Genomic DNA, 14,467 nt, shown 5'->3' with positions numbered 1-14,467 from the left:
ACACGATCAGGCAGAAGGCGACCTTCTTTCAGAACACAAAATTCTATTCAATGATGAAAAAGAATGCTCAACTGTAGCTGTTGTGAATGGGAGTAGCAAGTGATGAATTCCTACTTCTTTCATCCCAGGAAACAGAACACAAAGATCGGGTGGAGCCACTAGTGATGATAAAAACGAAGTTGAAGTCAAATCTTCATTCATTCGTCGTATGATATTCTACTCTGTGTTCAAATTCTCTATTCTGTCCTGATCACATGGCAGCCCCATTGCTGGTAGTGCCTCATTCCACTCAACTGTCGGTGTTTTATAGGACAGGGATCTGTAAAAGCTACGCAGAGGTTGAGTAGAATCTAGAAGTCGTCGTTGTAGATGTTTAAGAATCAAGTCTGTGTACTTTTTCAGTTGTCTTAACAAACACTTCTTGTAATCTTCACTTAACGATTCAATATAACTTTGCTTCTTCCAGTACTTTTTCAATGGATATCTCTCTGATCCAAATGTAGCTTCTATTGCTGGACAAAGCTCTACTACTGTTGTAGCAGATGCCTGGATGGTATTGTTTAATGAGCCAAGTGATTTCAACAGTAGACTTACGAGAGAGAGAATGGCAATAGTCTTCTCTGAACGTGGTAGCAAAAGTAATCCACCAGCCTCACTACTTAGATCTTTCCCATCTTGGTAGATACTTTCCAAAGCCAATAATAATGGCTGGAGTAATTGTAAGACAACTGCCAAGGATCGGTCATGAGAAAGCCAGAGGGTTTTTCCAGATTGGACTAATTTGAACTTCAATCCCAGTGTATCTTCTATATTTTCCAAGATATTCAGTCTTTTTGGACTCTTGCTGAAAAAAGAATATAATGAAGACATTAAATGTATAGCTTTTTAAATGTCTTTTGAAGAGTCTGCATCATGTACTAGCGCTAGTTGGAGTAGATGGCCTCTGCAGTGTGTATAGGAGAGATTAGGGTTACACTTTTCTCTGAGCAAAGCTTGTACTCCACCATGTCTTCCAGAGAAGTTTGCAGCTCCATCAAATGCACAAGCAGCCATCTGTTTGGGGTCCAATTGACAAGCATTTAACGCCTCTAAGATGTGGGTTGTCACAGGTGCAGTCGATGTGTCTTTTCTATAACTTGAACATCTAGAAATGCATCTACTGGCCTACCACTGACATCAAGATAATGTACACAGTGACTTAATACTTGATGCCCATTTGCATCGGTGCATTCATCAGCCATGTATGCAAATTTTTGAAATGTGGTGAGAGAGTTCTTCACTTTTTCAACTGTTGAGTCGTCCACTGTTGCACCACATGGTTCTAGCCAGTTAGTTGAGTTTCTTGCAGAAAGATAGTGAGCATTTGCTGATCTTGTTCAGAACCAGGGTTCCACTTCAGGATGAACAAGTGACAATGCACTTAACATTGGCCTCCAGTTGGTAGTGTGTGGTATCTCTTGCTAAAATAGAAAGTAGGATGCCACAGCCATGTTTGTTTGCATGAACTGTGTTGTGTCTCCAGCATTCTTAACAGCCTCATTAAGTATTTCTAAAATTGGCTTTGAAAGTGGGCTTATAAGGCTTTCTGCATGTTGATGCACTCCAGAGGCAGGGTGTTTTGCAGCCTTTTCACGTAGTTTGTCAGCATTGGCTTTGCTGATTGGTTTGACAAATCAAGCTCTTCCACTTTTACCGATTATAGCATTGGGAAGCTTTCCTTCTTCATAAGCTTTTTTGTAAGAAGTGCACCAGTAGCCATCTTTTGTAACTTCAATAAATGGGAACACTTTGACCGACAAACATCGGGAGCTGCCTTTAGGTTTTGGAGATACTGTTTCTTCAGTGGGTAGCTGTATTTGTGCTTCAGGCTGGTCGGATGTAGATGTACCACTTGAACCTTCAGATGACATGTTGATATATTCTTGGTTCTTGATGTGTTCTTCACCTTGGTTAGTTTTTGAGGCCTTTGAGAGGAAAAATTGTTGTATTGTTTTTTGTCTTTTCATTTTCACTTTGACCTGCAACATATAAAAGAGATATGAATAAAGTAAATGTTTTGTTAGGATAATGCAAATTTAACATAAGGATAATGCAAGTTATACCAAAACACAACAGGTCTAGATTTCTAAAATATATATATATATATTTTTAAAATGTATTACATTTAAATTGACTTTTGAAAAGTAAGCCATCACGGGATAAGAAGGCAGTCCTCTCATGGATCAGAAACTGGTTAAAAGATGGGAAACAATTTATTCCTACCCTTTATCAGTTTTCAGAATGGAGAGAGATAAATAGTGGTATCTCTGAGGGGTCAGTACTGGGACCATTACTGTTCAACATATTCATAAATGATCTGGAAAAGCGGGTAAACAGTGAGGTGGCAAAATCTGCAGATGATACAAAACTATTCAAGATAGTTAAGTCCCAGGCAGACTGTGAAGAGTTACAAAGGGATCTCACAAAACTGGGTGACTGGGCAACAAAATGGCAGATGAAATTCAATGTTGATAAATGCAAAGTAATGCACATTAGAAAACAATCTTAACTATACATACAAAATGATGGAGTCTGAATTAGCTGTTAACACTCAAGAAAGAGATCTTGGAGTCGTGGATAATTCTCTGAAAACATCCACTCAATGTGCAGCGTCAGTCAAAAAAACAAACAATGTTGGGAATCATTAAGAAAGGGATAGACAATAAGACAATATCATATTGCCTCTATATAAATCCATGCTATGTGCACACTTTGAATACTGTGTGCAGATCTGGTCACCCCATCCCCAAAAATATATATTGGAATTGGAAAAGGTACAGAGATGGGTAACTAAAATGATTAGGGGTATGAAACAGGAGGAGAGATTAAAATGACTCTCTATCAAGCATTCTTAAAACTACAATACCCACCTGCTGAAGTGAAAAAACAGATTGACAGGGCCAGACGAGTACCCAGAAGTCACCTCCTACAAGACGGGTCCAACAAAGAAAATAACAGAACACCACTAGCTGTCACCTTCAGCCCCCAACTAAAACCTCTCCAGCGCATCATCAAAGATTCACAACCTATCCTGAAAGATGATCCCTCACTCTCACAGATCTTGGGAGACAGACCTGTCCTTGCTTACAGACAACCCCCCAACCAGATTGGACACAAATCTGACATCAGGAATCATAACATTCAAAAACCAGTAGAACTCTTTAACCTTTCTGGTCACTCAATGACAGACCTGTGGGTGGCAATTTTGCAACAGAAAAGCTTCAAAAACAGACTCCAACAAGAAACTGCTGAGCTGGAATTGATATGCAAACTAGATACAATCAACTTAGGCTTCAATAGAGACTGGGAATGGCTGAGCCATTACACACATTGAATCTATCTCCTCACACTTATCAAACTGTCTGTACTGGGCTATCTTGATTATCACTTCAAAAGTTTTTTTCTCTTACTTAATTGGCCTCTGAGTTGGTAAGACAACTCCCACATTTTCATGCTCTCTGTGTGTGTGTATATATATCTCCTCAATATATGTTACATTCTATGCATCCGATGAAGTGGGCTGTAGCCCATGAAAGCTTATGCTCAAATAAATTTGTTAGTCTCTAAGGTGCCACAAGTACTCCTGTTCTTTTTGGGGATACAGACTAACACGGCTGCTACTCTGAAACCTGTTTGATACCAGGGAGCCTCTTGCCCTCTGGCACTGGGATGCTCTTAGGGTCACACTTTCATATTAAGAGGTCATTACTCTCACCTTCAAAGCCCTGCATAGCTCTGCCCTGTCTACATCTCATAAAACCCAGCACCCTAACTCTCACCCAAGGTTCTGCCAAATTGCCTCTCACGCCTCCATGCCTTCTCCCCCTGCCCTTCCAGCACCATTCTCCATGCCAGGAACCTCCTCTCTGATCATTTGGACCTTGCCATCCTGCTCCACCTCCAAATTCCTCCTCAGAAAGCTCTCCTTTCAGTCCATTGCTGACATCCACTCCTGCCTCCTTGCCAAGCTTGGAGGGACAGCCATCGCACTGCTATGTAGTAATGTTAGGAATGCTGAGATGTAACAATGTTGTGAGCACTGTGGGTTACCAGGTGAGGGAGAAGTAGTTGTATATTGAGTTGTTGCAATTTCCTGTGTGACTGTCTTGATAATATTGGAGGTAGTGGAATGTCTGTTATATGCCCAGAATTCCCAGATTCCATGGGGTCTGTGCATGAAGGCGACACAGTGGCTTCCCAGATAGGACCAAGCATCTACTTGAAAGACAGTGGGATAAGCTATTAGCTTAAAAGCTCCCATCTCCAATGAGTTGCAAACCCATTTTGCCAGAGTTGGGAGTCCCCAAAGCAAAGAGCAATAAACAGTTAAAAAAGGAGTTGATTCCTGCAAAGAGGAATGAGTTGCCAGGGCTGTCCAGGGCATTGTCAGTGAGCCCTAACAGGTTGACACGGAGAGAGGGTCTGCCAAAGAGTCTACAGGAAATCAGTCCTTGCAGATATCCCATGTGGAAGATAGTTAACCACCTGGTAAGTTAGAGATGCGAACAGTCTGATTTATTGTCTTTAAGATATGCTTTCTCTGAAATGTTTGTGTGCTAAATAAATAATAGTTTGCTTTATTGAGGCTGTCTGCTCACTGATTGCTAGTGTCATTGTCCTGAAGAGAACAGAATTGCAGAGACTGTCCTGAATCAGACCTGCTGGTTGATACACAGGAGAGTGGAGGGTCTGGTCTGAGAGTGGGAGAATCACCTGATTTCACCCCCACAGAAGGGGTGCACTCAGAGAGACTAGGAGAGGTTAGAGGTGCAATTCGCCTGGTGATGGTGGAGCGAGCCAGTCTATGCTAATCTACATAACTAATGATTTGAAGTATTTAAACACTACGGTTCATGTTCCAGCCACCTTGTGTTGTGTTGCTGGGGCAAAGCTGCCCTCAAGCCTGTAGAGTCAACCATGGGAAGACCAGTGCAAGAGACTCTTCAGAAGGCAAAGGGCCAGCGTGATGATTTCTACACAACCTGTCTCCTGATTGCAGCCTCAGGGGGCATGGCTGAAGCCGACCCCAATCCCCAGCTGCCGGTGGCTACTGAGGGTTATTTGTGGCCATCCAGCTGGATGGGGGCTTGGAATCCCAGAGGGGAATCCCTTGTTATCCCAGGGATAAGGGGCCCCAGCTGAGCCTTCCCCTTCCCTACTGCTGCTTCCTCCGTCAGGGAAACCCTGTGGTCATTTGGGTTTGGTTCCCTTGGAGGCATCATTCTTACGTTTCTCCAGGGGAAAGCCTGGCTAGGTCCCACTTCCTGCTACCAGTTTTTGGCACACTTGTTACAACCTGCATTGTTTCCAAAGGCAGTCACCACTACCGGCCCATGTTTCCAGAGGTTAGGGGTACAGGTGTTGAACCCTCACTCCTGCTTTGCTACTGCTTGGCGTGCTGCTTCCTGCTAAAGCTAGACAGAGGGGATCTGCCGGCCAAATTATGCTCTTGGTGACACCTGTGCAAGCCCCACTGCTCTGGAACTGGGAATTATTCTTGGGGCTGTCTAGAGGGAATACAGTCCAGCTCTCCAAGTCTTGGCTGTGATGGCTCTGCAGGGCTAAGAAGAGTGGGAAATTTTGGTTTTGTTTCTAAAGTCAGTAGATGTGATGCTGAATGAACAGGGAGGTCACCTGCCTTACCGAGCAGGGTGTCTTTTTACCTAATGGATTTTTTAAGAGTAGAATTGCTCTTCAGTATTAACAACAATGGGAGAAATCCTGGGCCCGTTGAAGTAAATGAGAGTTTTTACATTGACTTCAATAGAACCAAGATTTCACCCTATCTGTTGCCCCCTGCCCAGCTCCCAACAAAAAAGGGTGTCTGAAACTATTCAAATTAAATAACTGATTTTTTAATTGTTGGGTTGATTTATTTTCCTTTCACTTTCCTGAACGTCTACATAGACTTCATCCCATGCCAAGTGAGGGAAGCATTGATTAGACTTGATTTACTGCTGTAAATGATAAATGTGGCAAAGAAATTGATTCACCCCCCTGGAGTTCGTGGGGCGCGTAGCTCTCCACCATAGACACAGCTAAAGATTGTCAGAGCTGGAGCTGGTTGTCTCAAGGCTGGGGCACCAAACAGGGAAACACGTCAAACAGATAAATGGCTTTGCTGTTTGGAGCGCTCCATGGAGGCCATTTGTTTCCAAGATAAGGAAGAATACACTCCAAAGCAGTGAAACGATAAGCCAGCAGAGCAAAATGAATGGGGAATTGCTTGAGGCTTGTTTGGACACGTGAACACTTGAATGCCCTGACCCCTCTTCCCCCACTCCCCCCCAGGAAAAAGCTGCTAATATGAATCTGCATCTGTTTTTCTTAAAATATTATGATATACTATTCTGACACACAGTAATATTACAACGTGCTAACACAGCCAACACGCTAGCAAATGGGACCCATATCCGCTGTCTTACCATGTGAATAACTCTGATTTTTCTTCTCTCTCTCACTGATATGTTTCTCTCCCTTCTAGTAGCATGTGGGTTGCAGCATATACATGTTTGTAGGTATGTGAGGGTGGTTATTTTGTATTACTGTGATAAAACAGAGATTGAAATACTATGGTTCCTAAAAAATAATGCTATTTTACTTTTGGGAGGTTTGGGCAGCAAGGACAGAACCTTCAGCTTTAACGTGATATGTTCGGAAACCTGGCTTGCATCACAAAAGAAGAGCTTGGTAATGTTAGTCTCTTTCTTATTAGACGGACAAGGTGGGTGAGGTAATATCTTTTATTGGACCAACTTCTGTTGGTGAGAGACAGAGGCCTTTGAGCTTAACACAAAGCTCTTCTTCAGGTCTGGGAAATGTCTTATTAAACATTTGTCATGCTGCAAAGCCACAACACATTTCAGCATTATTGGCGGTCTGTGCAAAAGAAGCCTAGGACACAAACAGGAGTAGTATATTTAAGGTCAGGATTAAGATACACTGGCAGAGCTCCATGAGGAAGCTTGCACAGCTCCTATCCATAGGTCTGTCATTTTCCTGAAAGCAAAGTTTCCTGATTTAAATTTTTAAGAAGGAAAATGGGAGAGTTATCAAGTGGTTATAATGAAAGAGGGGAGGCTGCTTTCCTGGTCATGGCACTGTACTTGGACTCAGGAGTTCACTGTTCAATCTTGGCTCTGCTACGGACTTTCCGTGTGACCTTAGGCAAGTCACTTAGGGTCAGTTCTCTGGTCAGCTCTTTTGCATTGCATATGCAGCCTTAAAACTGCCAGGGGGAGACAGCGGAGAGGCCCCCTTACAAGGAACCCTCAGCTTATAGAAATCAGGTAGAGGCATTTCTGCTTCCTCCTTTGCCAGCTGCCCCCTCCACTCCTGGCATAGGGGGAGCAAAGGCACATTCTGAAGGGGAGGGAACGGATGGGGCCTGGGAGCATGGAGGGGGCTATCACCAGGCATTCACTGATCTCTGCTTGACCGTCTGCCAGGGAGATAAATAAGGGCTCTCCCTGTGCTGTCCTGACATGCGCTGGGGCTGGACAGCCCTGAATCAGGTTGCTGCAACTGGCTCCCTGTAGCTGCTGCTCCCCAGTATATCTGTCTCAGCTCTGCTTGGACCCTTAATCTCTCTGTGCCTCAGTTCCCCAATCTATAAAATGCAGAGGATGATATTTCTACCTTTGCCTGTCTTGTCTATTTAGTCTAAGGTCTTCGTAGCAGAGTCCACCTGTTACTACGTGAATGTACTGTACCTAGCACAATGAGGCCCCAGTTTCAGATGGGGGCCCCTGTACCCTACTGTAATATAATCATAGATAATACTAACTGGCCGCCAAGGCTCCTGGGTTCTTTTCCTGACACTGCTACTGACTCTCTCTCTAAACACGGACAAAGGTCCTAGACTCAAATTTTCAGAACTTTTCCCTAATGTTTTGTGCCCTCGATTTTGGGCATCCAACTTTGGAGGCACGTAGGGTCTGATTGTCAGAAAGTGCTGAGGACCTGCAGCTCCAACTGACCTCAGGGGACTTTATTCGGGAGCCAAAAACATCCAGAATAATAATAATTAAAAAAAGCAGGGGAGGGAGGAGAATGCTTCTGAAATTTTGTCTGTCATTTTGTCTGTGTCTCTCTACCCTTCTGTGAAATGGACATCAGAATGCCTACCACAGAGGGGGGATGGTGAGGCTTACTTATTGTTTCTACTGTGCTTTCACATCTTCAGCTGAAAGGCCCGGTAGAAGTGCTTGACATTCTATTATTTCATGAGCCAGGGGTTTTCTTCAAGCAGCTAATATGCCTAGCTTGAATTCTGTATTTAGCTGAGGTTCATTAATTATATAAAAATGAAAGTTAGGAAACGGTATAAACCCAGAATATCTGTTATGGGAAACTGCCATGAAATCTTCATTTTAATTTGTGAAATGCCGTCTCTCTGCAAACGAACCCTGTGTGATACTAAATTACCAAGGATTCTCCACACTTGTGTTACCTTTGTCTTTACACTAGTATAAATATAGGACTGGGAACTGAATTCGTCAGGCTTCCCCAAGAGTACTAGCTGATGATCTCTGCACTAGTGCCTACAACTGCAGTGCAGATGAGACCTACCAAGTTATTTCCTCTGGCAGCAGGTAGGCATACGCCACTCAGAGTTCACTCCTGCTGTTATTACTCTTGAGAAGGCCTGTCTTCAGTCCTTCCCTGCTGCTTAGGCATTGTAGGAAGGAAAGCTGTCAGCACAATGTCTTTGTTCTCTAAAGGATCCAGGATTTGACTGGGACTCTTGCCCCCTTCTGAAGCTCTTAAAGGGATAACTCCATATTGTGTGATCCGAGCCATCCTCTGTCTCTGAATACTGTATTTTCCACGACATGCATCCGATGAAGTAGGCTGTAGCCCACGAAAGCTTATGCTCAAATAAATTTTAGTCTCTAAGGTGCCACAAGTACTCCTGTTCTTTTTGCGGATACAGACTAACATGGCTGCTACTCTGAAACCTGTGTGGAAGTTGTTTGGAAACTGTTGGCAGAGTCCAGATTTCCAAAGCAATACATAAACTTCCAAAGGACACTGTGTCTTTATGGCGAGCGGTGTGTTACAAGGTCATCAGTCATTCCCCTGAGCTCCTATCTCACTGTTTAGGATCCAAAGAGAGGATATGAGTTGGCAGCCTGTCACTCTGTCTCTTTATCAGGGCAACTGTAGAATATGTTGTTGTTGGGGGCAGAGAGCTAACCACTTGAACCTAAGATTCCTCTCCAGGAGTGATATTTAGCCCTATTGTGAGGACTTCAGCAATACATAAGCCTTGAATTGGCCTTCTGCATGAGGGCTGAATATCACCCTAGGTGCTGTCTTGCCCTCGCTGGCGTTGACGATGCAGATCAGGACTCAGAAAAGCTAGATTTATTCTAAATGAGCAGCTCCATGCTGACCAAAAGGGTGCACTGCCCTCCTGTCCTCATAACTCACTTATGACCTCTTTTTTGTTCACCTATAACTCGCAGGTGAGCAGGAGGCACAAGACAGAGGATCAGATCAGCATTCATTTTGGCTAAGCTGAGAGAGAACGTTAGGAACATAAGAATGGCCATACTGGGTCAGACCAAAGGTCTAGCCTAGTATCCTGTCTTCCAACAGTGGCCAATGCCAGGTGCCCCACAGGGAATGAACAGAACAGGTAATCATCAAGTGATCCATCCCCTGTCACCCATTCCTTGCTTCTGGCAAACAGAGGCTAGGGACACCATCTCTGCCCATCCTGGCTAATGGTCATTGATGGACCTATCCTCCAAGAATGTATCTAATGCTTTTTTTTAACCCTGTTATAGTCTTGGCCTTCACAACATCTCCTGGCAAAGAGTTCCACAGGTTGACTGTCCATTGTGTGAAGAAATACTTCCTTTTGTTTGTTTTAAACCCGCTGCCTATAATTTTCATGTGGTGACCCCTAATTCTTGTATTATGAGAAGGAGTAAATAACGCTTCTTATTCGTTTTCTTCATACCAGTCATGATTTTATAGACCTTTATCATATCCCCCTTTAGTTGTCTTTTTTCCAAGCTGAAAAGTCCCAGGCTTATTAATCTCTTCTCATATGGCAGCTGTTCCATACCCTTAATTTTTGTTGCCCTTTTCTGAACCTTTTCTACTCCCAATATAAATGTTGCCCCAAAACAGCGTGTGAATATGGGAGGAGGGACGTTCAACAATTGGCCTTACATCAGAGAGCTGCAGTTCCATGTGTTGGCAGCTATGGAGCAAGTCATAAACTACAAGAAAAAGCCAGGAGGGCCTGTTCTTGGAGCAGTAACTTTGCAAGCTATAGCTGTGCAATTCAGTCTGACATCAGAGGAAAGGTATACAGTGGTAAACATCATGCCATCTAATTACTCACGGATGTGTGGGAGACTTGGGTGAATAACTCATACATGTTAATGAGGCTTCTAAGCATAAATCACCCGCATGCCAAGATCAGAATAACCCCCTGTAAATTATACTACTAAATATTCCTGGCAGGGGGAAGGGGTTGATAAGGCACCCTACCTACATGATGTGTAATTAGTTTGTGCCCCATGTCCACGATTTTTGGTGATTGGCAGAAACGTCTATTGACAGCAGTAGATAAACTGGAATGCATGTTTTGCTTGATGTAACTCCGCCCACGCTAATATGCTGCATTGTCCATTGACTTGGCTAATTATGTGTATTACAACTGCATAACGCGCACTGTAGCAGCAGGGGTCCTTACTGTGGAATGAACAGGATGATTGTTCCATCTGTTCCATCAGAGCAGAAGGGGAGGGGAAGGGGAATGGAGTGAGGAATTACCATTTAGTGCAGGTGCCTCTGGAAGGGGAATCCCATTGCCAGGTGCTGATAGACAGCACTCCAGTCTCCCCTGTATGCTTAATTACAGTATATTGAGACTTCCCATTTAAAATTAGAGCAGGTAATTGCAACGGAAGTTTGGAAACAAAGTGGGGAATATGGTAGCGTTGAATCTATTTCACCACAGAGACCCGCATTTACAGTTCTGTGAGATTCACTTCCCATTCAGCTGAGTCTGAAAACAATTGCATGGAATTAAATGATTAATTTTAAAATCGGAATGTAACAGCGTAAGTGCAGCAATAATGTCAAAATATTTGAGGCTGGGAATCTGTATTTAAATTAAGACATTTTAAAATGCAAATATAGTGATGCTTAGTAATAAAGACCTCGATCCAGGAGCGCATTCCTGTTCAGGCCACCATTTAATCTCTTGCTTAAATTTGACCATAGAAAGGTAGTGCAGTCTAATGGGCAGAGCATGCAATTGAATTCTCGTTCTGACTCTGCCACCGACTGACACACCATCTAGCCTTGGGTAAGTCACTTAGCTTGAGGCACAGCTACTGAGAGTTTATCTACACTACAAGAGCTGAAATGACCTAGCTGGAGCACTGCAGTTGTGCGGCTGGAGTGTAGACACTTATTGCAGAAGCGGATTTTCAGTTGCTGTGGTAAAGCCACTCCCTCGAGAGGCAGAAGTTAGGTTGACAGAAGAATCCTTCCATTGACCTACCTGCGTCTACCCTGGGGGTTAAGTTGACCTAACTCCGTCACGCAGGATGTAAAAATTTTCACAACCCTGACCAATGTCGGTAGGTCGACCTCAGTTTTAGGTGTAGAACAGGCCTGAGCCTTTTTCCTGCTTAAATTTCCCATGGGTGTAGCTCCATCAGTGATAACGATGGGAATGTGGTGTCATGTTAGTCCCTCTTAGACCCATTTCCTCCATGCTGCCGACAGCTGAATCTGTCTGACTTGCATTTAAAAACATCCTTCCAGACTCTGTCACTTTGGCTATCTGTCCATTTGCCTGTAAGCTCTTTGGGGCAGGGACCATTCCTTCTTCAGTATCTGGAATGGGCCTAGAACAGAGGTCGGCAACCTACAGCACGTGAGCCAATTTTTGATGGCACGCGGCGCGGGATGAGCTGCTCAGCCCGCCGCCACTCTGGGGTTCCCACTGCTGGCCCCTTGCCAGCTGGGGCCCCACTGCCGGTCCCACTCAGTGCCTGCTGCTGGCCTGGGTGAAGGAACTCCAGGCTGGCAGCAGGAGCGGCTGGCTGGCAGGAGCCAGCGGTGGAAACCCCAGAGGGGCGGTGGGCTGAGCCGCTCAGTCGCTGCTCTGGGGTTCTGGCTGCTGGCCCCTTGCCAGCCGGGGTCCCCTCCTGCCGCAGCCCCCCTCACCTTGCGCAGGCCCCCTGCCAGACAGGGTCCAGGCCTCTAGCCCAGCCGCCAGCTCCACTCACCTCACCTGCCGATCTGGGGTTCCAGCCGCTGACCTCCTGCCAGCCGGGGTCTGGATCTCCAGCTTGGCTCAGCCTGCTTTCCATCCTGGAGTCCCAGCAGGCCACCCGGGGCTCTGCGCCTGCCCTTGGATCAGTGTCTGCAGCCTCCCCGCTGTGGCCCACTGTCCCCAGCCTGGGACAGTGAGGGTTGCACACAAGGCAAGACGGGGTGCAGCTCATTAAAATTGCTTATACCAGACCACACTGCGTTTGACCTTGTGCCTGCCTTCTATCGCCATTTTTTTTCCCACTGAGAGTTGAAGGGAACATTTGACAAAATGGCAGTTCCTAAGAAAGCAAAGCTAGATGTCCGATCATTTCAGCCTGCTTGGACAGATGCATTTGGATTTATTGAAAAGAAGGACCGTGCTATTTGTGCTTTCTGTTATGAAAGCGTTGTTTGTCGCACATCAAATGTTCGACATTTTGAAACGAAGCACGAGAAAACCTTTCTTGGCGAAGCAGACAAGACTGAATCAATCAAAAAGGCAGTAGCAGCCTCTGAGAAGCAAAGCAGTGTTTTTAAAAGCTTATTTGTAAGTAAAAATCAAGCTACAGAAGAAAGTTACAAGATTGCACAGTGCATTGCAAAAACCGGAAAGCCGTTTACAGATGGGGAATATATAAAAGAAGTTTTTCTCAGCAGTTCAAAGATTTTGTTCAATGATTTGCCAAATAAAGATACAATCATATCTAGAATAAAAGAACTGCCCATCTCTGCCAGAACAGTTGAGAGACGACTGCATTGAAAGGCACAGCAGTGTTTAGTGTTGCAGTTGATGAGAGCGTAGATATAAATGACATTCCACGTTTGGCAGTTGTTGCAAGATATTGTGCTTCCAATGAAATCCAAGAGGAACTTTGTTGCCTAAAACCCCTGCATGGCACAACAAAGGGGGAAGATATACTGGAAAGTTTTGTAAACCATTTTGAAGAATGAAGAGTTGACATCAGAAACATATTTTGTGTGACAACAGATGGTGCTCCTGCCATGGTCGGAAAACAGAAGGGATTTGTAAAGTTACTTGAAGATCAAATTGGCCGTCCGACAGTCAAATTTCACTGAATCATCCATCAAGACAACCTGTGTGCTAAAATTTCTAATTCAGAGCTTAATAATGTGATGAATACAGTGGTGTGAATTGTGAATTTCCTTGTTGCTCTATCTACTTTGACTCACAGACAAGTTCAAGCACTGCTAGAAGAGATGGACAGTGCTTATAATGACATCCCGCTTCACAGCAACATTCGGTGGCTAAGTCGTGGCAAGGTTTTGGTGCGCTTTGTAAACTGTTTTGATGCAATCAAGGCCTTTTTGTCAGAAAAAGAACAAAACTACCCCGAACTGGATGATGACAAATGGCTGTGTCAGCTCATATTTCTAACTGATATCACCTCTCACCTAAACGAACTCAGCCTCTGTCTCCAGGGTGCAAGGCAAACAGTTCTGGATTTTTATGAAGCCTGGAAAGCATTTGTTGTGAAATTAGCAGTTTTTTCCAGGGATATTCAAACTTCTACTTTCCGCTACTTCCAACTCATAAAAGAGCTATCGACACGTTGCACTGTCAATGTCATTGAGATTGGAAAGTACATGCAAGAACTGGAATCAGAATTTTCTGACAGATTTCAAGATTTCCAGCGATTTGGCCCAATGCTTTCTTTTCTAATTAAACCTGAAAAGGTCAACGAAAGCGACTTGGATTTGTCTGTGTTTCAGTGGATGGGTGTTGAAGATTTTGAAATGCAACTCATCCAGTTAAAAAGCTTAGAATTGTGGATATCAAAGTTTGTGGATCTGCGGAGCGCACTTGAAGCTACCGAGAGAGATCACGGGGCCTCTATTCTGACCTGCTGGACGTCCCTGCCGGTGAAATTTTTAACTGTTTGAAGAAAATTGCGTTTGCAATGCTTTCAGCATTTGGATCCACATACCTGTGTGAACAGGTATTTTCACACATGAAATCTGTCCTCTGTCCCTCTCGGAGCCGGTTAACAACTGATCACTCAGAAGCCCATGTGCAGCTTGAAGTATCCAAATACGTGCCAGACACTGGAAAACTCAGCAAGGAAAAGCAAGGGCAAGGATCACACTAAACTGATAAGATCTGCATTTTAATTTAATT

This window comes from Malaclemys terrapin, chromosome 7 (assembly GCF_027887155.1).
Source record: "Malaclemys terrapin pileata isolate rMalTer1 chromosome 7, rMalTer1.hap1, whole genome shotgun sequence".
Lineage (NCBI taxonomy): Eukaryota > Metazoa > Chordata > Testudines > Emydidae > Malaclemys > Malaclemys terrapin.
The sequence above is the reverse complement of the archived record's forward strand: the minus strand, read 5'-3'. Positions refer to the sequence as shown.